Source organism: Eretmochelys imbricata, chromosome 4 (assembly GCF_965152235.1).
Source record: "Eretmochelys imbricata isolate rEreImb1 chromosome 4, rEreImb1.hap1, whole genome shotgun sequence".
NCBI lineage: Eukaryota > Metazoa > Chordata > Testudines > Cheloniidae > Eretmochelys > Eretmochelys imbricata.
Genome location: NC_135575.1, coordinates 34,064,762 through 34,075,052, shown reverse-complemented (window position 1 = coordinate 34,075,052; position 10,291 = coordinate 34,064,762). Strand labels below are relative to the sequence as shown.

Genomic DNA, 10,291 nt, shown 5'->3' with positions numbered 1-10,291 from the left:
CTGTGCATCAGCAGAAGCAATGTCATTTACATTAAAACAGCAAAAAACATTGCAAGCAGTGTGAGAATGTGCACACCTTTCGTGGAATCTCTCATGATCAAATTACCCATTGCACTTGTGTGCAGTTAGTGTCAGAGGGAGAAGGGGCCCTTCATGACTGTTTGCTGAGCTGCAGTTTACAGTTATGTAATATTTTGTTTCAGGAGCGAGGTCGATGGGAAGCAGTGCCGAGGATGTCGCTACTCTTGGTGAAAACCACAAGGGAAAAAAATCTCATTAGCTCTTGGCCAGGGGACGATATGCAGCCAGAGCACTCTATGTACACACAGCACGTTCCCCATTATACAGTACAGCTTGTAATTGCTGAATGCTTCTAGGCTGATGTTGAAAGCCTGCCAAGCTGTCAATCACAATCTAAAGTGTAAAACAGTGAGTAACCTTTATCCAATCTAGTTCAGCACAAGAGCCGCAGAAAAGCTATTTGTATGTTCAAGCAAAGCTACTGAGAAAGGTAGAGAAAGGCTCAGTAGGTTTGAGTCATCTAGAGCTCTCATGAAACGTAGATTTAAATCCTGACTGATCATCCTGTAGTTAGATTCTTACTTTCTTTGTGTGCTCTAATACATTTCAGAAGTGTTTTGTTTGTCACCCCTCCCCGAATCCAAATTTTGACTGGCTTGGTTCTGGTAGAATTTTGAGAGGAAGTAATGGAAACTGTTAGTTGTAACTTTTATGTTTATAAGTGAGCTTACTGGAGTTCACATACAATAATATGCCTATAATTTAAATTCCCCTTTTTGCAGAAAACCACAGAATTTCCAGAAACGATGGGATTTCTCATTTATAGCAGCATATATTGTAGCTTTCTGTTTACTCCCCAGAACTAACTATAATCCTTATTATACTGTGAAATGTCGGGCAGAAAACAGTATCTGTACAAAAGGTAGCTTTTTGAGCTTATTTTTTTAAGTGTGTGTGACAAGGAAGGCGCAGTAATTTGCCTTTTCATCACTGATTATTTTAGGCTTGGAAAGCCCCTGTGAGTGAAGAAGGGTCAGTCTGGCAGAAGATTGGAATATTGAGCGTAATACAGATCTGTCAGTCTATCATCACTTGAAGAAAGAATATCGTTTAGGAGCAGCGAGTGCTCAGACTCTTCCCTCTGCGGCCTTTCCATCTCACCACAATAACTCTTGGTTTTTTACACTCACTCACTCACTCACTCACTCACTCACTCTGTTTTTTAGTTTCCTTTCCCTGACATGTCTCTGTCTGTCCTTAGATTGTAAGCTCCTGGGGCCAAGGTGTTCCCTTCTTGAATGTCTGCGAAGTGCCTAGTGCATTTGGGTACTACTGCAAACAAATAAAAATTAATAATTTAAGCCATGTATTGACATTGTACTAGCCCAGTCACATATGAGTGGACCTTACGTGACAAATATTCTGAGGTCAAGCTGTCATTTTGAGCTCAGCAGCTGCCTGAGCAGGAAATTGAATTGCAAACTCATGGTGTTTCTTTGCACTCATTTTCCCCTGCCTTGGGAGTTGGGGTTTTCCTTCCCCTCCAAATGGATTGCAAACCTCTTCATCTGTCATGTTTCCACATCCTTTGAGAGCCCGGATATTTATGCCAGAGGCTCAGTATTTCGGTGCTACTTCCCCATCCTCCTATGGCAGTATAGCTCCATATGGAGTGATGATGTCCCAGTCTCCCAAGCAGCAGCTATCCATAACTCACCCACCTCAGAGGCTTTGTGTGTGGAGGGGCAGTCCATAAGAATTAAGTTTGAAAAGGTCAGTATTAATTCCCACACTGGCTTGGAGGAGCAGACTCCCACAGCAAATTGCATTTCCTGACTCCTTCCATTTTCCTCCCATCTGTGCCTCATAACACAGGCGCACGCATGCACACACAGACCAAACCAGGTGGAGAGTGAACACAGGGTTTCTGTTCCTGCTGCCTTTATTGCTTTTTGTGTTCCCTAAGTGAATGAACATCATTCTGGAATCTAGTTATGGTGCAAATACTCATGTTTTTCAATTAATCATTTTCTGTCTAAGATTATGCCTTCATATTCATTATTTCAACAAACATTCCTGCTACTAAACCCATGCACATAAATATTCATGGATAGTGAACACACATAGTGCCTGAACATAGGCAAAGCTCATTCAATTTTTTATTTCAACAAATATTGTGACTGTTTTATTATATTTGTCCAACTTTAGCTTTAGCTGGGCATTCAGACATCAAGTCTTCAGCTGGGGCAAATAAGCGTAAGCTCCCTTGAAGTCAATAGATCTGTGCCAATTTAACTAGTTGAGAATAGCTATAAACACTGTCAGTTTGCACAACCAAAGACTTGTCTTGAACAGTAGATCCCAAATCAATGGACATGGTCAGTACTTGCCTTTATTTTGGTAGGTCTTACTTAGATGAAAGAGTTTTTTTGGTGGTACACAACTTCCAGACATCCTGACTTCACATCCATTCAAGGTCAGCCAACACAGACAGTGCTGTTAAAGCTTACACAACACTTTTTGGACTGGGGGCTTTGCAAGAGGATGGGCTATAGTTTGTGTCTCAAGAATTCAAGACGTTTTGCAGGTTAATATGTGACATTTTTTACAAGCTCTCTGCCATCTACAACCATGAAGCCTTAATGTTCCACTTTTCCTGCAGGAAGGGAATGTCTTTATAGCTCAATGTTATTCACTTCCCTTAATACAAGTGGAATTTTGAAGGCTTTGGGATTCTAAATTCTAATGGAAAACCCAACTTTAAAAAAAACAGAACTTTTAAAATTGTAATGAAAAGAAAATATCTTTGTCAGAAAATAGCTTATTTCCGGCTGTCTTTTCAAACACCACCACTTCATTCTACAAAACAGGACCTGATCCTGCAATGCAGTGAGCACAGATAGAGCCCTAGCCCAAGCAAAGCTCTGCTGAAGTCACTGAGACACACTGAGATATTGGGCAGCACAGATCTCAACACAGGGCCAGGGCCCAAGGTTCCTCTTTCCTTTTGTCCTTTTTTAATGTTCCCTTTTTATTTATTATTTGTTCATCTCCATTTCCCTCCTCTGTCCTTTCTTCCATGCCCTTCTCTCTCCTAGATGCAGGAGAGCACAGCAACAAGAGTGTGGCAGAAAAGGGCAGGTAGGTAAGTGCTTGGGACCAAACCTCATGGGGGTCTTAGTGAACTTGGGGGGAAAAAACTTCCATTAGTACAACATAGGCACTAGGACTGTACTTCTAAATGGAGCAAACCTGGGAAACCAGGATGTCTGGTCACAAGATCTAGAGAGCAGTTGGTTTGAACATGTGACTAGCAACCCTCTGGCTAATGGAAAGCAAGAATAGTTATGAATGGAGAACTATTTGTGATGCTGACAAATGGGCTGTGCACAGAATTTTGTGTGGGGGTTGTCTCATAGGCTGGAATTCATGCATGTATTGTCTTTATGGCAGCAGCTCTGTTTTGATTAGAACAAGTGTGGGGGAAGTCCTTTGTACTTTCAGACTGGGTTTATTAATGTGTGATGATTTATATGATAGAGGCAGGCGCCATGTTCACTGTAAAACTGTTCTCCAGAAGAACCTGAGATCGCACGGTAAATAAGTGGTTTCTGGGCAGATTATTTGTACTGAATTACACTTAATTAGAAGGAATGCTTTACTGCAGCTTAATCCAAAGATCCCAGGTCCTGCAGAATCCCATCCGGGCCTCTCTACGCTCCACAAGGACTGCAAGTGCAGTTTAAAGTTACGATCAAATACATTTCTGCTGACAGAATTTGGCCATTAGTATTGTCAGCACCCACAAAACCAGATTTGGCTTTTAGAAACAAAGCTAGCCTCTGCCTGCTATCTGAATTCTCCTTTTCAGTCTCAAGTCCTCTCTTTATGAAGTTCAGGGTGATTAAAATACAGCAGTGGTTCTCAAACCTCTTCAGAGGGCAGTCACCTCTTATGAGGAAGGCTTTCTCAAAGACAACCAGACCTTCCAGTCAGACTCTGATTTTCAGTCACACTGTCTTCTTCTTTCCCCCACTCTTCTCCCATGATCTTTGTCCTCAGTTTCCCACCCACACAAAATTAATTCCCCTTCCCTTTCACTCACTGATCTTGTTTCCAACAAATTCAGTCACATCGCCTTACACCCAGACAAATAAGATCATTTTCTTGCCAACAGTCAAAATTAGTTCTCCTCAACCCCTTCCCTTACTCCATTTCTCCTCTAGGCTGCCTGGCTGCTGCCTGAGGCATCTTACAGGGCTCAGCCTCCTCCCTCCCTCTGCCTGCGTCAGCAACCTTTTCCTGGCTGTAGTTCCATTTGGTTCCCAGCTCAATCTTTCTCCCCCCATCTCCTATGCCATTCATGGCTCCAGAGCAGCCTCCTTTGTCCCCAGTCTCATCTTCATCCTCTTTCTGCCTCTCCCCTCAGAATCATTGTGTAAGTCTGCTTCCCCGACATAATTCCTATCCCTATTCTCACTACTCTGGTGGCTCCCTCCAATAGCAGTGGCATCTTCAACTGTCTTCCTCTGGTGGCAATGGTTCTCTCCTGAGGTGTTATCTCCATGTAGTGGAGGTGGCTCCTGTTACTCGTTCTCAGTGGCAAATCTAAGCCTTTCCTAGATGTTCCCACTGGAAGCAGCAACACCGTGCCACAGTGACTCTGGCAAAGGCTCCATCAGATCTCAGTACCAACTCCCATATGTTGGCCATTTCCTCCTGTTGGAAAAAGTTGAATCCTGCAAAGCCAAATAAAGAGGTTGGGCAGCATTCAATCCATACAGTACAAAATGTTTCATACAATAAAAAAAAAATAGAAATTGTACTCTTTCTCCTATGTGCCAAGTAGTTTAAAATGACAATAAGAGTCCTATGGTGTGTTTTGTTTAAATATGGAAAACATATGGAAGTAATTTAATATGTACACAAAGAACAAAACCAGAGGTAACATATTAATGTCAAAAGTGGTGCAAGGCAATTTTATTGACCGGCAACCAGTGATGCATTTAACTAAGCCTGAAATGTATCCATTCTAACTGTACTACACTAGTATAATGTTTGTTTCAGAAAATATTAATTTGTGCACATCATCCATGACGACCTAAGTTTTATACAGAACAACAGACGAACATGTTTTTTTTTTCCCCCTAAATCTCAGCCATAATAATAGATGAATGGGATGCACATTTGAGCTACCTGCCGGAGCTAATGGACCTGATCCCCAGGACCAGCCATTTAGTGCTTGGTGCATTGTAGATTCATATCTAATTTGCTGTACACTATTGCCTAAAGGTCTCTTCCGATATGGTTGCTTGCCAGGTTTCTCCCACTCAACTGTGTTTTTATTATTATTATTATTTTATTTTATTTTTCCCCAGATGAATTACCTTTCATTTTTAGAAGTTGCATCTAGTTCTGTTATTTCCTGCCCAGGTTTCTAATCTCTTTAGGCACTGTTGTAGTATTATTCCCCGGTCTTGACTGGTATCTGCATCTCCTTCCAATTTAATTTCATCTGCAGATTTCAGTATTGTGTTACGTGCTCCCTGTTATATAGATCATTGATAGTCTTTCCTTTTTTAAAATTTTTTGTTTTTCTTCCATCTCCCAATACCTCCCTAATTGGCCACAACTTTTCAAATATAATTATTTCTGACCAGTAGCACTATCCCTATTCTTCTTTTCTTATATATCTCTATTTACGTTTCAACTATGAGAATCATCCCACCATCTCCATTATATGCACTGGATAATATCATCAGTCCATTAGTAAGGCTACTTTCTCATCTAGCTTGCATTTGTGTAAAGACACTTTAGCTTTTCCTTCCTGATGTTTTAGGAACCAGTCCCATCTTCTGCTTTATTTGTATGTTGGAAATACATACCAGATCTTTTGAGTTAGGCAAAAGTTTCCTTTTTCTGAAAACATGTGGTTTAAAGGCCAATTAACAAGTCTTGCCATCTTTAAACCTAGGTGGTGAGTTCACCTTCTATTTAAATGTAGACCATCTAATCCAAACAGGTTTTTAAAACAGAAGTTGTTCTGATGCTATATGTTTGTCTCCTAGCACTTCTCTCTTCTTTACCAACCCACCATGCAGCTGGTCTTCAGTGATCATTCCTCTCCTTTCTTTGCTTGCACAAGAAGCACTTCCTTCTTCACTTCTCTTCCCAGATCCCTGAAGTGAAGCAGTGTCACAGCAAGTCTGTCTTTCTTGGTATAAGTTGTTCCCACATAGACCATATGACATTCCTGGTATACTTTAGACAGCACCCTTATTATAGTATTTTCAGAATCATCACTCAACATTACTTTTCTTCCCAGTGACTCCCTTTCACACTGTTCTTCTGATCACTGATGGGTTGCTGGTCAATCTTTTCCTTACTTGAATTGCCACGTTATAAGAATGCTAGATCAGCCTTGTTCTTTATGGTCCACTTACTCTGTAACACCTAATAAAGATCCAGAACCAGGCCTTTCAATCTCCTTCAAATATCTGTAATTAGCCAGGGCCCTGGTTAATGTCTGTCTCAATCTTGTCCAGTGACAACATGGTCAGTACAGAGAGAGGATAGAGAGAACAGTGTAATGAGGAAAGATGATCAGTGGTTAAGGTGATAACTTGGGACTCAGGAGACCTGGGTCTCCAAGTCCTAGTTCATTTCCCTGCTCCACTACAGCCTTCCTATTTTACCATAAGTAAACTTAATTCCTCTGCCTCAGTTCCAAAATGAGGATAATAGCACTTCTCTGTCTCACAGGCGTGTTGGGAGGATAAATACATTGAAGATTGTGAAGTGCTCTGATATTGCAGTAATGTGGGCCATATAAGCTCTTTAAGAATCTAGAACATAGATTGCGTTCAGAGAATATTCTGACGTCAGAACAGCACTCTTGGCAGCCATGTAGCTGCAAAGACTCTTAAACCTGAAATGACCTGAAAAAGGAGGTGAAATAGAAAAAGAGGGAGCTGCTGTGGAAGCCTGACTCAGAACAAGAAGAGGGCAAAACTGATGACCTCAACCAGTTAAGCTCGCTCCACGTTCTAATGATTAGCTTGAGAAAGTGACTCACTATCCCTTTGGCACATGCTGTTGCCAGGAGTGATGAGGTGAATCATTTGGACCCAAATGTTGAATACGAGAATGAAGGTGATTTGGTGATTTTTTTGTAACTCCGCTGCTGCCTTACATTTATACCAACATGAGGGGGTGAGTAAAACTATTTATTTTTCTCCCCAGTGGAAAAAATCCTTTGAAATCAAAATGGTCACTATACAAGACATAGCAGCTGGATATTAATCTCCAGCTTCATCTGCATCATCTTGGTCAAAATCTTCAAGTTTGAATGGATGTTGAAGATGTGATGAGGAGCCCCAGTGTTCACGTAATCTTTTGGTTTTTCATTAATTTATATAATGATGTCTGTCATGTTAGTTTTGTTTGTTTGCTCTGTATGGCTGGTTGTACATTGTTAGGGCTTGATTTTCTGTCACTCTTTTGATATGATGCTGCTGTGATTAACTCTGCTATTGTTTCCTTTTGGTTTGGTGCCCTAAACAACTATTTTTAAGAGTTCTGGCGGTATGTTATGAAGTTGCTTGGATGCAGCAGGCAGTGTATATTCTAGGTACAGTAAGTAGGATGCTGTTTGCCATTTGATACTATGACTTTTGTGCAGTGGTATTTGAGCTGATCATGTTGTTTTAGTTTAGGCATTAATAAGGCATGCCAGCACCTCTTTCTGTTCTGTCAGCTGAGATGTTTAGCATGTTGTTATTGCTATGTGTGCTGTGAGGATGCTTTTCCTCAAGGAGTGCTGCGGGGAGGGGAGGACTCCTGTAGACAATACACACTATTTGAATTTCCAGTAATGTGAGAGAGAGCATATCTCAGCAGGTAGGGTACTGAATTCACACTCAGGAGACATGGGGTCTATTCCTGGCTCTATACTGCCCTGCTATGTGACGTGGGCAAGTCACATCAGTGCCTCTCACACTGTGTTTGTCTTGTCTATTTAGACTGTAAGCTCTCTGTGATGAGAATTGTCTCTTTCTGTGTGTTTGTACAGAGCTTAATGCAATGGAACCCAGTCTCCATGAGATTTCTAACTCAATTTGATTTGAAACTCAAATAATAAATAAATGTAAATGCTGAGTTATTTAGTATTCATTTTTTGAAATCGTTATTGAGTTTCCACCTCCAGTTTATTTGCTCTCTCTCTTGTCCAGTGAGTTATTGCGTTGCACTCTGTCTTGTGGTAAACTGGTAGGACTGTAGTGATTCCTGCAGATGGGGATGGTGATGATTGCTGACATGTTCCAATATCCGTGGCAGGTTATAAATATTCACACTTCCTATTTAGAGTCCATTTGGTAGGATGCTGCAGATAAGCTAGCTAAAGATGGTTATTTGCTCCTCTGTCTGAAGCTAAAAGTTGATCTGTAAGATACAGTATATCCAAAATATAACCCCCATAGTTACATTCATAATGGCTATAGAGGCCCTGAAAGATAGTTTAGGGGGACACCAATCCAATGTAATAGGTGGTCCTAGTTGAGCACCCTGCCCATGTTTGTCTGTTTATCTGCTTTTTGTCACAATCCAAGATTGTGAGCTCTCTGTGCAGAAGGGACTGTCTTTATTTTACTTATGTGCATAGCACACTGGGCTCTGACCCCTGATTGGGATCTATAAATAATCATAACTATAACCTAATATGTGTTCTGGGTTTTTTATCTCCTTCCTCTGAAGCATCAGGGATGGCCACATATGGAGACAGGACGCTGAAAGGGGTGGGCCAGGGCTCTGAGATGACACTGAGCGTTCTCTTTCTCACTGTCTGGCTCCCCTGGTACAGCCCTTGTTCCAGCTCAGGTGGTAGCTAGGGGATTTCTCATGATGGCTGCCTCCCTTTGTTCTGTTCCATCCACTTATATATCTTTTGCATAAGGCAGGAATCCTTTGTCCCTCTCGCGGTTCCCACCCCCTCCTTCTCAATGGAAAAGCACCAGGTTAAAAATAAATTCCAGTTTAGGTGACATTATTACATGTCCCGGTAAGACTTCATTACCAACTTGCCAGTACACACACATACAGGAAGACTTACAAGTGAAACAGAGCCATCTACAGACAATTGTCCTGGTTAATGGGAGCCATCAAGATTCCAAGCCACCATTAATGGCCTACACTTTGCATAACTACAATAGGTCTCAGAGTTATATTTTATATTTCTAGTTTCAAATACAAGTGTGATACATTTATACAAATAGGATGACTATACTCAGTAGATTATAAGCTTTGTAATGATACCTTACAAGAGACCTTTTTCATGAAGCATATTTTAGTTATATTATATTCACACTCATTAACATACTTTCATAAAATCATACAGAGTGCAATGTCACAGCTACCACCTAGCCAGTTATTCCCCACGGGGTAGTTCCTAAGTGTAATACTTTGCACTTGTCTTAATTGAATGTCATTTTGTTGATTTCAGACCAGTTCTCCTATTTGTCAAGATCATTTTGAATTCTAATCCTGTCCTCCAAAGTGCTTGCAATAGTAATTTCATCCAGATTTACCGAGTTTGCCTATGAGATTGACATGTGGAACTGTTTCAAAAGCTTTACTAAAATCAAGATACATCACATCTACTGCTTTCCCCCCATCCAGCAGGCCAGTAATCCTTTCAAATAAAAAAAATAGGTTGGTTTGACATGATTTCTTCTTGACAAGTCCATGCTGGCTATTCCTTATAACTGTGTTATCCTCTAGGTGCTTACAGATTGATCAATAATTTGTGCCAGTATCTTTGCAGGTATCAAAGTTAGGCTGGCTGGTCTATAATTTCCTGGATTCTCTTTGTTCTCCTTTTTAAAGATAGTTACTATGTTTGCTCTTCTCCAGTCCTCTGAGACTTAACCATCCTCCAGGAGTTCTCAAAGATAATGGATAATGGTACCGAGATGGCCGGTAAAAATCCGGTCGGCAGCCCAGCGAGGGCCTGGGGCTAAGGCAGGCTCCCTGCCTGTCCTAGTTCTGTGTGGCTCCCAGAAGCAGCCACCAGGTCCTTGCAGCCCCATGGCACATGGGCAGTCAAGGAGGCTGCACGTGCTGCCCCTGCTCCGAGGGATGGCTCTGCAGCTCCCACTGGCCAGGAACTGCGACCGATGGGAGCTGTGGGGGTGGCACCTGCATGTCGCCCGTGCACCTAGGGGCTGCACTGCAGGGACCTGGCAGCCAGTTCCAATAAGTGCCACTGGGACCC

General features: G+C 41.6%; 1 long non-coding RNA gene across 1 annotated transcript; it reads left to right on the top strand.

The window, feature by feature from the left end:
• The first annotated feature begins 1,431 nt into the window (after positions 1 to 1,431).
• LOC144263960 (uncharacterized) lies at positions 1,432 to 9,615 on the top strand. Its single transcript, XR_013345887.1, has 3 exons — positions 1,432 to 3,162; positions 7,264 to 7,651; positions 9,521 to 9,615. It is a non-coding gene; the product is annotated as an uncharacterized LOC144263960 (long non-coding RNA).
• Positions 9,616 to 10,291: the final 676 nt, after the last annotated feature.